The following is a 13,213-nucleotide window of genomic DNA, read 5'->3' on the forward strand; positions in this document are numbered from 1 at the left end:
CGCTGATATGAAACTTCCTGGCAGATTAAAACTGTGTGCCCGACCGAGACTCGAACTCGGGACCTTGCCTTTCGCGGGCAAGTGCTCTACCAACTGAGCTACCGAAGCACGACTCACGCCCGGTACTCACAGCTTTACTTCTGCCAGTACCTCGTCTCCTACCTTCCAAACTTTACAGAAGCTCTCCTGCGAACCTTGCAGAACTAGCACTCCTGAAAGAAAGGATATTGCGGAGACATGGCTTAGCCACAGCCTGGGGGATGTTTCCAGAATGAGATTTTCACTCTGCAGCGGAGTGTGCGCTGATATGAAACTTATGCTCAAGATATTACAAGAATTATTTTCAGAACAATGGAAAAACTGGTGGAAGCCGACCTTAGGTACGATTGGTTTGGATTCCGGAGAAATGTAGGACCACTCAAAGCAATGCTGACACTGCGACTTACAGTAGAAAATAGGCCCAAAAAAGGCAAACCTACTTACCTTTGTAAATTTAAGGAAAGCTTTGACAGTGTTAACTCAAAAACAATTTTTGAAATTGTGAAGATTGCAAGTATAAAATGAAGGTAGAGAAGGAATATTTACAGTTTGTACAGAAACCAAACTGCACTTGTAGCACTCAAAGAACAAAAATGGGATGGGGTAGTTGAGAAGGGGGAGAGACTAAATTGCAGCCTGTTAGTTGATATCTGCATTCAACAAACTCTGAAGGAAACTATGGAGAAATTTGATAATGAATTAAAATTCAGGGAGAAGAAATAAAAACTGGGAGTTTCGCAGATGGCATTGAAATTCTGTCAGAGATGGCAAAACACTTGGAAGAGCAGTTGAACAGAATGGATTGTGTTTTGAAAAGAGATTTTACGTCAACAAAAGCAAAACAAGGGTAACTGAATATAGTTCAATTAAAACAGGCGATGCTGAGGGACGTAGATAAGGAAATAAGACACTAAAATAGTAAATTAGTTTTGCTAGTTGGGCAACAAAACAATTGATGAAGGCTAAGATATATAAAATGCAAACTGCTATTAGCAAGGAAAACGTTTTTAAAAATGAAAAATTTGTTAACATCCAATATCAATAAAAGTGGCAGAAACTATTTTTTGAAGTTATTTGTATGGAAAGTAGCCATGGTCAGAAATAGATATAGATGATAAATAATTCCGACAAGAAAAGAGTAGAAGCTTTTGAATTTTTGTGCTACAGAAGAATACTGACGATTACATGGCTAGGTCAGCTCATGAATGGAGAGGTACTGAATCGTACTGAGAAGAAATGAAATTTATGGCACAAGCTAACTAAAAGGAGCGTTCAGTTGATAGGACAACACAACGCGACACACTACTGAATGGCATGCCAACTCGGAAAAACGACGATTGTGGTTTAAAGGTCTGTCGATGAAAAGTTTATTGCAGTTAACACCTCCACATTTTAAACCGGAGACATGGCTATATGGAAATGTGATTGCAATGATGTCTCAAGTACAAGCAGTTCCATGCGTAAACTTGGCGCAATTACAAAGTTGTATAATGTGCCACACAGTGTAGCTCTGCACAGCTTTGTACGACTGTGTAGAAGCGAACGAAAAGTGTTACATCATAATCTCTGTGTTTATATGCGTGGTGATAGTATTCTACAACTTTGCTATAACTAAAATATGTTACCTTCGTAAAGTAACAATTTCTGAAATTTGTTGTGGAGAACAGCCTTGAAAATTGTTTGAGTGTGAGCGCCAAGTTATTTATGCAATAAAGGCGTTCGAAATAGTAACAGGGAGATGAGTCAGTACTGAGCAATCAAACGAATAAGAAATTCGAGACAGACTCTTGATACAGCTGTTGAGGACTCTACACTTTTTCCAGCTACCAAACAAATCAATCTGGTTGTTTTACGTAACGTCGAATCAATACGCAAAGAAGTGGGATGCGGAAGTACTAAGGAATGTCGAGAAACGCTTGAATTTCTCTAAGACCGTAGATACAGCTATAAGTAATAGCTCAGTAGGTAGTACAGTTGAAGAGGAATGGACATATCTAAAAAGGGCCGTCACAGAAGCTGGAAAGAAAAACTTAGGTACGAAGAGGGTAACTGCGAAAAACTGTTGATAACGGAAGAAATACTTCGCTTGATTGATGAAAGGAGGAAGTACAAAAATGTTTTGGGAAACTCTGGAATACAGAAATACAAGGCGCTGAGGAATGAAATAAATAGGAAGTGCAGGGAAGCGAAGATGAAATGACTCCATGAAAAATGTGAAGAAACTGAAAAAGAAATGTTGGTCGGAAGGACTGACTCAGCATACAGGAAAGTCTAAACAACCTTCGGTGACATTAAAAGCGAGGGTGGTAACGTTAAGAGTACACGGGAATTCCACTATTAAATGCAGAGGAGAGAACGGGTAGGTGGAAAGAATACATTGAAAGAAAAAATGGCTCTGAGCACTACGGGACTTAACATCTAAGGTCATCAGTCCCCTAGAACTAAGAACTACTTAAACCTAACTAACCTAAGGACATCACACACATCCATGCCCGAGGCAGGATTCGAACCTGCGACCGTAGCGGTCGCCCGGTTCCAGGCTGTAGCGCCTAGAACCGCTCGGCCACACTGGCCGGCAATACATTGAAAGCCTCTGTGTGGGGGAAGATTGGTCTGATGCGATAGAAGAAGTAACAGGAGTCGATTTAGAAGAGATAGGAGATCCAGTAATAGAATCAGAATTTAAAAGAGCTTTGGAGGATTTAGTCAAATATGGCAGAAGAGATAGATAACATTCCATCAGAATTTTTAAAATCACTGGGAGAATGGCACCAAAACGACTATTCACGTTGATGTGCAGAATGTATGATTCTGTTGCCATAGTATCTCGCTTTCGGAAAGATATCATCCACACAATTTCGAAGACTGCAATAGCTGACAAGTGCTGAATTACTGAGGATGTGCTAGATGACGATCAGTTTGGCTTTAGGAAAGGTAAAGGCACGAGAGAGGCAATTCTAACGTTGAGGTTGATAATGGAAGCAAGACTAATGAAAAATCAAGAAACGTTCATAGGATTTGTCGACCTTGAAAAAGCGTTCGATAATGTAAAATGGCACAAGATGTTCGAAATTCTGAGACAAGTAGGAGTAAGCTATAGGGAGAGAAGGTTAATATACAATATGTTCAAGAACCAAGAGAGAATAATTAGAGTGGACGACCAAGAACATCGAAGAAGCAATGATGGAAATAAAAGAAAGGTTCAGGAGTGTAATTAAAATTCAAGGAGAAACGATATCAATGGATCGATTCGCACGTTGATGGGCACGGTCATGAAAGATCTACCCGTCATTTAAAAGACTATATCAGGATGACTTGGCTTCTGTGGTTTCGTCCAGTGCACAAATTCATAATTCTTGAGCTACTTACAAACTAATGAAGCTACATTATTTTATGCTGCTACAGTGCAAATAAGTGAAATAATATTAACAGTGTACTGTAAGCCGAATAAATTAGTTGCTATCCTGAGTCAAAGTGAAGAAGAATTACATGAACTGCTGAACGGAATGGACAGTGTAATGAGTGCAGAATATGGATTGAGAGTAAATCGAAGAAAGACGAAAGTAATGAAAAGCAGCACAAATGAGAGCAGTGAGAAACTTAATATCACGACTGATGGTCATGAGGTAGATGAAATTAAGGAATTACGCTACGTAGGCAATAAAATAGTTAATGGCGGATGGAGTAAGGAGGACATCAAAAGCAATCTAGCAATGGCAATAAGGGCATTCCTGGCAAAGAAGTCTACTAGTACCAAACGTAGGGCTTAAATTGAGGAAGAAAGTTCTGAGAATGTACGTCTGGAGTACAGAATTTTATGATAGTGAAACATGGATTGTGGGTAAACCGGAACAGAAGAGAATCGAGGAATTTGAGGTATGGTGCTACAGAGGAATGATGAAAATTAGATGGACTGATAAGGCAAGGACTGAGGGGGTTCTGAGCAGAATCGGAGAGGGAAGGAATATGTGGAAAACACTGATAAGGAGAAGGGACGGGATGATAGGACGTCTATTAAGACGTGAGGGAGTGACTTTCATGCTACTAGAGGGAGCTGTAGTGGCCAAAAGCTGTAGAGGAAGACAGAGATTGGAATACATCCAGCAAATAAAGGAGGACGCAAGTTGCAAGTGCTACTCTGAGATGAAGAGGTTAGCGCGGGAGAGAAATTAGTGACGGACCACATCAGACCAGTCAGAAGACTGATGACCCCCCCCCCCCAAAAAAAAAAAAAAAAAGATGAGGGAGGAGCTAATAGAGTATATATTCGTTCTTCATGGAAGCTGGGCTTGGCCACTATTAATGATTTGCTGTGAGGCCTTAAACTGCGATTTCCGCACTGACTTGTCTTAGGATTGTAACAGCCTGCACTAATTTAATTGAGTTTGAATGGCTTGCGAATATGAACTTTTTGGTTATCATTCCTCAACCAAGCAATTTTTCCGGTTCATTTTGACCTACGAGTTTTGCGTCACGTGAAAGCTGTTTAACAGCACATTATCAAATTTTCTCGCAGTAATTTTGAGCATCGTAACATTTTATGCTTATCGTTACGCGCCATACTGTATGTTTCATGGAATGAAGACTTTAATGAGTGTAGAATATGGAATGGGAGTAAACCGGAATAAGACGAGAGGAAGGAGAAATAGCAGAAATGGGAATACTGAGAAACTTAGCATCAAAATGATCACAGAGTAAAGGAATTCTGTTATCTTGGAAACAAAATAACCCATGACGGAAGAAGCATGGCAGACATAAAAAGCAGACTTGCACAGAGAAAGAGGATTTTCCTGGGCAAGAGAAGTCTCTTGGCATTAAAAGTAGACCTTTGTTTGAGGAAGAAATTTCTGGAAATGTACTTTTGGAGCACAGCATTGTGTGATAGTGAATCATGGACAGTGAAAAAACTGTAACAGAAGACAATTGAAGCGTGTGAGATGTGGTGCTACAGAAAAGTGTTCAAAATGGGGTACACTGTCAAGAAATGAGGAGGTTCTCCGTAGAATCGACGAAGAAAGGAACAATTAGAAAGCACTAAGACGAGGAAGGGACAGAACAACAGGACATGTGCATCAGGAAATGACCTCCCTGGTACTACAGGGAACAGTAGAGACTAAACGCTATTGGCGAAGACAGAGATTGTACACTACAGTGTACCGCCGTAGGGAAATTTCATCCAGTAAAGCTTATCTGCAGCCAGACTGACAAGGGGAGGCCGCCAATTGTGAAATTCAGATTCGATTCATACTGCGCATAATAACAGCTCATGGCCAGAGGTGTAATGTGGGAAAGCACCAAGATGCACTTCTCAGCCGTTGTCGAGAAAATAGACAGTTAAAAGAAACCGTTGCGGTGAAATACTCTCTACGATTATTGATTTCCTACAACGTCGTGGCGCAGCGGTAAGCGCTCGGGTTCGTAATCCGAAGGTCGCCGGATCGAATCTCGCGCTTTCCAACTTTTTTTTTATTATTTATTTTTTGTAATACAAAAGTATACACACACACACACACACACTTACACACACACACACACACACTCACACACACACACACACACACACACACACACACACACACACACAAAAAGGCTGTCCTGGTAACCCGACACGACATGAACAAGGTGACGCATTCGTATACGGCACAATATTCAATCACGATGTCTGGACGAGTCTTGCCACTTGTTTTCGTATGCCTCCAAGAGTCCACAGGTACGTTTGGACCCAGAGTACAGAAGACAGTCGACGAGTACGCCAAGAAGTATACCAACGTTGTTATTACATCCTCCAAATCCGGTAAACTAACAACGGGTTTGTTCATGGACTTCTTGCGTAATGCTTTGCAACCATACGTACAAAAGAAAGAATTTCTCCTTCTGATCGACTCTTGGGGTGGGCAAGCGAACCCGGCATTATACAATGAGATGTTCCAGGACGATAAGAAGTTGCCAACGTGCACTATAAAAGTCATTCCTCCAACGTGCACTCCTCTCGTCCAACCGCGTGACGTGTATTTTTACCGGCAGGTAAAAAATTTGATCAAGCGCCTTCAAAATTGTGCTTTTTTAATGGAGCGAAACCGTGACATCAACTCCAGAGACGATTGTATAAAAATCCAATCCATCGTCCACCACCAATTCTCTTCTCCGATTTTTGTCGATATGATACGATACGCGTGGTATGCATCAAACCTGACGAACGATGGAACAATTTTTCAGAATGTCAGTCAGGTGTGTTTCCCAACAGATAATTTAAAAAACAATTGTTCTTGTAAAAACGCATCGTTTATCAGATGTGCTCGATGTCGTGCTGTTTTCTGGTTTCCATGTTTCTGTGATAACTATCACTCTGGTTCGTGCGATACTCCAGCTACTTCTGGTCACTAATTGTTAATTATGTGCGAGGGTATACCGGACTTTTCAATAAATTGTATTCACTTGAATATTATTTGTGATATTGCGTTTTATTTCAAGTATTATTTTTCCACGACAAACGACTTTCAACAACTTATTATATGCATAATTGTTGCAACTGATTGCCGGGAATTATATATATATATATATATATATATATATATATATATATATATGTGTGTGAGTGTGTGTGTTTCTTCTTCGGAATACGAACCCGAGCGCTTACCGCTGCGCCACGATGCTGTACGAAATTATTACTCGTAGAGTATTTCATGGCAAGAGTTTCTTTTATCTTTTAACTGTCTATTTTCTCGACAACGGCTGAGAAGTGCATCTTGGTGCTTTCCCACATAACGCCTCTGGCCATGAGCTGTTATTATGCGCAGTATGAATCGAATCTGAATTTCACAATTGGCGGCCTCCCCTCGTGAGACTTTTTTAAAGTTGGAAGCTTAGGTGGAGGATCTACGTTGATGGGCACAGTCATGAAAGACTATACCAGAATGATTTGGCTTCTGTGGTTTCGTCCAGTGCACAAATTCATAAATCTTGAACTACTTACAAACCAGTGAAGATACATTATTTTATGTTGCTACAGTGCAAATTAGTGAAATAATATTAACAGTGTACTGTAAGCCGAATAACTTATTTCTTCTTCAGTTGACAAAAATTAATATCTCAACCGTTACAGTACTTTCTCTTTTAGCTGATATCAGCATTCTCGTACACTCTTACTTTGCAACATTCCATACGATCTACATTCATGATGATTTCCTGTATGGCTAGAGGTACTGTGCTTCAGCTAACATACGTGAACTCACTATTACAGAAACAAAAGTAACTAATTGCCAGAGTGCGCCCATATGAAATTATAGTAGCTCGGTTTGATCAACGCAGCTGTTGAATACATCAACTGAAGACGGTTAGTAACAGCACAAAACTCGTTTTGTGCATTTTTAGCGCCTCTTAATAACCAGTTCATTTGGCTGTCAACTATCAAAAGCATTTTTATGTGTATTCAGAGCCACCAAAATGCTACTAATTTCGACGATATGTTGTGTTTGGACTACGCGACGTCATGCCATTCTCTATGTCCGCCAGAAGGTGGGATACTCTCGGTACTAGTTATAGAACAATACAGAGGTTAGCAGGTTTGTGGTGGTTACATACAAAAATGTCTCTTATGATAGCTGTAGAATATAAGCTTATACGCATATACCAACCGTTCTGAAGTGTTAACAAAGGCGTTTCTAGAATCTTGCTGTCCAGTATGGACAATGTTTTGCTTTTTGACAGAGTGTTATAGCTCGTGTCATTTTGAGAGGCGGCCCTATTTTCAGTCCTCCTGCGCATCCCCCACCATCAGCTGCTAGTAACTAATAAGATTCATTCTCTTTCCGAGCGGCTAGCAGCGAGTTACAAACTGGATTGCGAGAATCCCTCTCCCACGTTGTTCGCCGTTGCCGTATTTTGCGACAATGCACTTTCATTCACGGAGCGACCGAATTATTCATTCAGATGTCGATGTTACTTTCTTGTAACAATATAGCTGTGAATGTGTATCTGTAAACGGTGTAGTGTGAGTTCCAAATGAAAATGACATGTGACGCAATGAACGTGAATTTCCTCACATGCAACTTTAATTATGCTGCTCTTCATAGCGAAAACGTGCTCTTGTAGGTGAAAGGAAAACGTTGTCGGAGACATTTAGCTACAGTGAGTAATATCTCAGCTAAGAATCCCTTTAGAGTTATAAGCTATTCTCTTTTATCTGCATATTATCGCAAAATGGATGGAGGGGGTTCTGTTTCAGGAACGCGGGCGAAAGACATTTTTTTCCTTATGTCACTCTTTTATGAGGGAAGCAAAAAAGAAAACTTTCTAATCTCTCGACATCAAACGAAGGAGGTCACACCCTTTCGTCGAGTCGATAGAACGAGCTGTTCTCCACTGTTCATCCGCGGACCACGGCTCCACCTAGACGCTCACCCTTTCTCGCGGCTTCCCAGCTCACAGATTTCTTTTTTCCTCCCAGTTTTCGTTTCTGCTTTTCTCTCCTCTCAGCCTTCCTCACGAGCCCGGCCGGCTCCGAACTACGTCATTTCCGCGATCTTTTTTTTCCCGCTTTCTCCCTCGCGCCTCCGATTCGGCCGCAGCGCCCATCTGTTCGTCGCTCCGGCTGCCTCCTTCACTCCCGCCCCCCCCCCTCCCCCACCATCACCATAGCTCGCGTAAAGGGCCCCTAATGAAACAACGTGCGGCGACATCGCCTTGTCGCTGGCCCACCGGCGGAATTAGATTGGGTGTCGTAATGAGCCGTCGGGCGGATCAACAGCCCAGGGTGTCTGTCGATTGCGTTCCGGGCTCGGAATCGCCGATTGCAAGGGGGGGGGGGGGCTCTTCTGTTTTCAGCAAGCACGTTCCAACAGTGACAAAACAAATGCAACAATTCGCTGCTCAGTGGGAAGGACAATGGGGTTAGAATGTAAAATCGCACGGAGATACGATTTAACAGAGATACTGTTGAGTATTTGGATACGTAAAGTGATGCAGCTCCACAGGTTTCCGCCTCAAGGTTCCACACCCGTTGACAAGCAGTTGCACAGACTGCCGTCGTAGCACTTTGCTTCGACACGGATGGCTGAAAGCGGGCTCATTTCACTTAACATCCGTATGTGGACTGTGCGCTTTCATCATTTAGCTATTTTGACACATCATGGAGCTGAAATTAAGTTCGTAGTACATCTACATCTACATCGATACTCTGCAAAACACATTTAAGTGCCTGGCAGAGGCTTCATCGTACCACCTTCACAATTCTCTATTATTCCAATCTCGTATAGCGCGCGGAAAGAATAAACACCTATATCTTTCCTTACGAGATTTGAGTTCCCCTATTTTATCTTGGTGGTCGTTCCTCCCTATGTAAGTCAGTGTCAACAAAATGTTTTTGCATTTTGAGGAGAAAGTTGGTGATTCGAATTTCGTGAGAAGATTCCGTCGAAACGAAAAACGCCTTTCTTTTAATGATGTCCGTCCCAAATCCTGTATCATTTATGTGACACTCTCCCCCATATTTCGCGATAACGCAAAACGTGCTGCCTTTCTCTGAACTTTTTCGATGTACGCAGTCAGTCCTATCTGGTAAGGATCCCACACCGCCCAACAGTATCCTAAAAGTGGACGGACAAGCGTAGTGTAGGCAGTCTCCTTAGTAGGTCTGTTACATTTTCTAAGTGTCCTGCCAAAAAATACGCAGTCTTTGGTTAGCCTTCGCCACAACATTTTCTGTGTGTTCCTTCCAACTTAAATTGTTCGTAATTGTAATACCTAGGTATTTAGTTGAATTTACGTCTTTTAGATTAGACTGATTTATCGTGTAACCTAAGTTTAACGAGTTCCTTTTAGCACTCTTATGGATTACCTCACAATTTAAGGTCAACTACCATTTTTCGCACCGTTCCGATATTTCTTCTACATCGTTTTGCAGTTTGTTTTGATCTTCTGATGACTTTATTAGTCAATAAACGACAGCGTCACCTGCAAACAACCGAAGACGGCTGCTCAGATTGTCTCCCAAATACGAGTAGTTTATATACTGAGTGATCAAAAAGTCAGTATAAATTTGAAAACTTAATAAACCAATGAATAATGTAGATAGAGAGGTAAAAATTGACACACATGCTTGGAATGACATGGGGTTTTATTAGAACAAAAAAAAAAAAGGATTGCTAGAAGCGTGAAAGAACTCTTGCGCTCGTCGTTTGGTGATGATCGTGTGCTCAGCCGCCACTTTCGTCATGCTTGGCCTCCCAGGTCCCCAGACCTCAGTCCGTGCGATTATTGGCTTTGGGGTTACCTGAAGTCGCAAGTGTATCGTGATCGACCGACATCTCTAGGAATGCTGAAAGACAACATCCGACGCCAATGCCTCACCATAACTCCGGACATGCTTTACAGTGCTGTTCACAACATTATTCCTCGACTACAGCTATTGTTGAGGAATGATGGTGGAAGTATTGAGCATTTCCTGTAAAGAACATGATCTGTGCTTTGTCTTACTGTGTTATGCTAATTCTTGCTATTCTGATCTGATGAAGCGTCATCTGTCGGACATTTTTTGAACTTTTGTATTTTTTTGGTTCTAATAAAACCCCATGACATTCCAACCATGTGTGTCAATTTGTACCTCTCTATCTACATTATTCCGTGATTTATTCAGTTTTCAAATTTATAACGACTTTCTGATCACCCGGTAGATAAGGAACAGCAAGGGGTCTAAACACTACCTTGGGGAACGCCAGAAATGACTTCTGTTTTACTCGATGACTTTCCGTCAATTACAACGAACTGTGACCTCTCTGACAGGAAATCACAGATCCAGTCACATAACTGAGACGATATTCCATAAGCACGCAATTTCACTACGAGCCGCTTGTGTGGTACAGTGTCAAAAGCCTTCTGGAAATCCATAAATACGGAATCGATCTGAAATCCCTTGTCAGTAGCACTCAGCATTTCATGTGAATAAAGAACTAGTTGTGTTTCACATGAACGATGTTTTCTAAACCCATGTTGACTGTGTGACAATAGACCGTTTTCTTAGAGGTAGTTCATTATGTTCGAACACAATATATGTTCTAAAATCCTGCTGCATATCGACGTTAACGAAATGGGCCTGTAATTTAGTGGATTATTCCTACTACCTTCCTTGAATATTGGTGTGACCGGTGCAACTTTCTAGTCTTTGGGTACGGATCTTCCGTCGAGCGAACGGTTGTGTATGATTCATATGACGTAGCAATAACGGTTCTTCTTGTTCTGCCTCGTAATTCAAAATGATTGTGTCTAGGGTCAGAACTTTATAAAGACGTACTTAATAGCATTTTGATTCACCTTCAAAACGCAAAGCAGCTGCGGTTATGTGCGACGTAGTCACTATAAGTCCTTGATAGCTTTCCAGACTTATGTGACGGCAGATGTCTACGGACAGGTCACCCATCTGCAAGTTACCTGATGGTGTCTGACGGAAGGTACTTTTGGAACCACTAACTGAGCCCCCCTTCCCTGTTCCACTTGTGAATGGCGCGTGGGGAAAATGATTGCCTGTAAACCTCTCTCTCACACTCACTCTGTTTTTCTTTTATTTTTTTATTTTCGAGCCATCAGTCATCTGACAGGTTTGATGCGGCCAGCCACGAATTCCGCTCCTGTGCCTTCCACTTCATCTCAGAGCAGCGCTTTCAACCTACGTCCTCAATTATTTTCTGGGTGTATTCCAATCTCTGTCTTCCTTTACAGTTTTTGCCCTCTACAGTTTCCTCTAGTACCATGGAAGTCATTACCTAATGTCTTAACAGATGTCCTGTCATCCTGTCCCTTCTCTTCGTCAGGGTTTTCCACATTTTCCTTTCCTCTCCGATCCTTTTCAGAACCACCTCATTCCTTACTTTGTCAGTAGACCCAATTTCCAACATTCACCTATAGCACCACATCTCAAATGCTTCCGATTTTCTCTTTACCGGTTTTCCCACAGTCCATGTTTCACTATCATACAATGCTCTGCTTCAGAAGTATATTCTCAGAATTTTCTTCCTCAAATTAAGGTCTATGTTTGATACTAGTAGACTTCTATTGCCCGCATCTCGTGGTCGTGCGGTAGCGTTCCCGCTTCCCACGCCCGGGTTCCCGGGTTCGTTTCCCGGCGGGGTCAGGGATTTTCTCTGCCTCGTGATGGCTGGGTGTTGTGTGCTGTCCTTAGGTTAGTTAGGTTTAATTAGTTCTAAGTTCTAGGCGACTGATGACCTCAGCAGTTGAGTCGCATAGTGCTCAGAGCCATTTTAGACTTCTATTGGGCAGAAATGCCCTTTTTGCCAGGGCTAGACTGCTTTCGAGGTCCTCCATGCTCCGTCTGTCACTGGTTATCTTGCTGCCCAGGTGGCAGAATTCCTTAACTCCGGGGGAGAAAGGTGGTGATTGCTGACTGAAATTTCGTGAGAGGACGCGTCCGCAGCGAGCAACACCGTAGTTTTAATGACGTCCACCCCGAATCTTGTATCATGTCCGTAGCACTCTCTCCCCTATTGCTCGATAATACAAAACGTGCTGCTCTTCTTTGAACGTTCTCGATGTACGCCATTAATCCTATTTGGCAAGGATCGAACACCTCGTAGCACTACTCTAAAAGAGGACGGACAAGAACAGTGTAGGCTGCCTCTTTAGTAGATGTGTTGCATATTTCAAAAGTTCTGTCAATAAAACGCAGTCTTTGCTTCGCCTTCCTCAGAACATTGTCTATGTGTTATTTGCAATTTAGCTCTTTCGTATTTGTTATTCCTAGGTATTTAGTTGCATTTACAGTGCTTGGATTTGATTGATTTTATCGTGTAACTGACGTTTAAGGGATTCCTTTAGCTGTAATGTTGATGAGCGCACACTTTTCATTATTTAGAGTCAATAGCCAATTTTCGCACGATACAGATATCTTTTCTAAATCGTTTTGTAATTTGTTTTCATCTTCTGATGACTTTACTAGAAAATGAACGACAGCATCACCTGCAAACAACCTAAGACGGCTGTTCAGCTTGTCTCCTCAATCATGTATATGGATAAGGATCAGCAGAGGGCCTATAACAGTACCTTGTGGAACGCCAGAAATCAGGTCTCTTTTACTCGATGACTTTCCGACAGTCGCTACGAACTGCCACCTCGCTGACAGGAAATCAAGAATACAGACACGTAACTGAGACGATATTCCATAAGC

The sequence above is a fragment of the Schistocerca serialis genome, chromosome 2, assembly GCF_023864345.2.
Source record: "Schistocerca serialis cubense isolate TAMUIC-IGC-003099 chromosome 2, iqSchSeri2.2, whole genome shotgun sequence".
Taxonomy (NCBI): Eukaryota; Metazoa; Arthropoda; class Insecta; order Orthoptera; family Acrididae; genus Schistocerca; species Schistocerca serialis.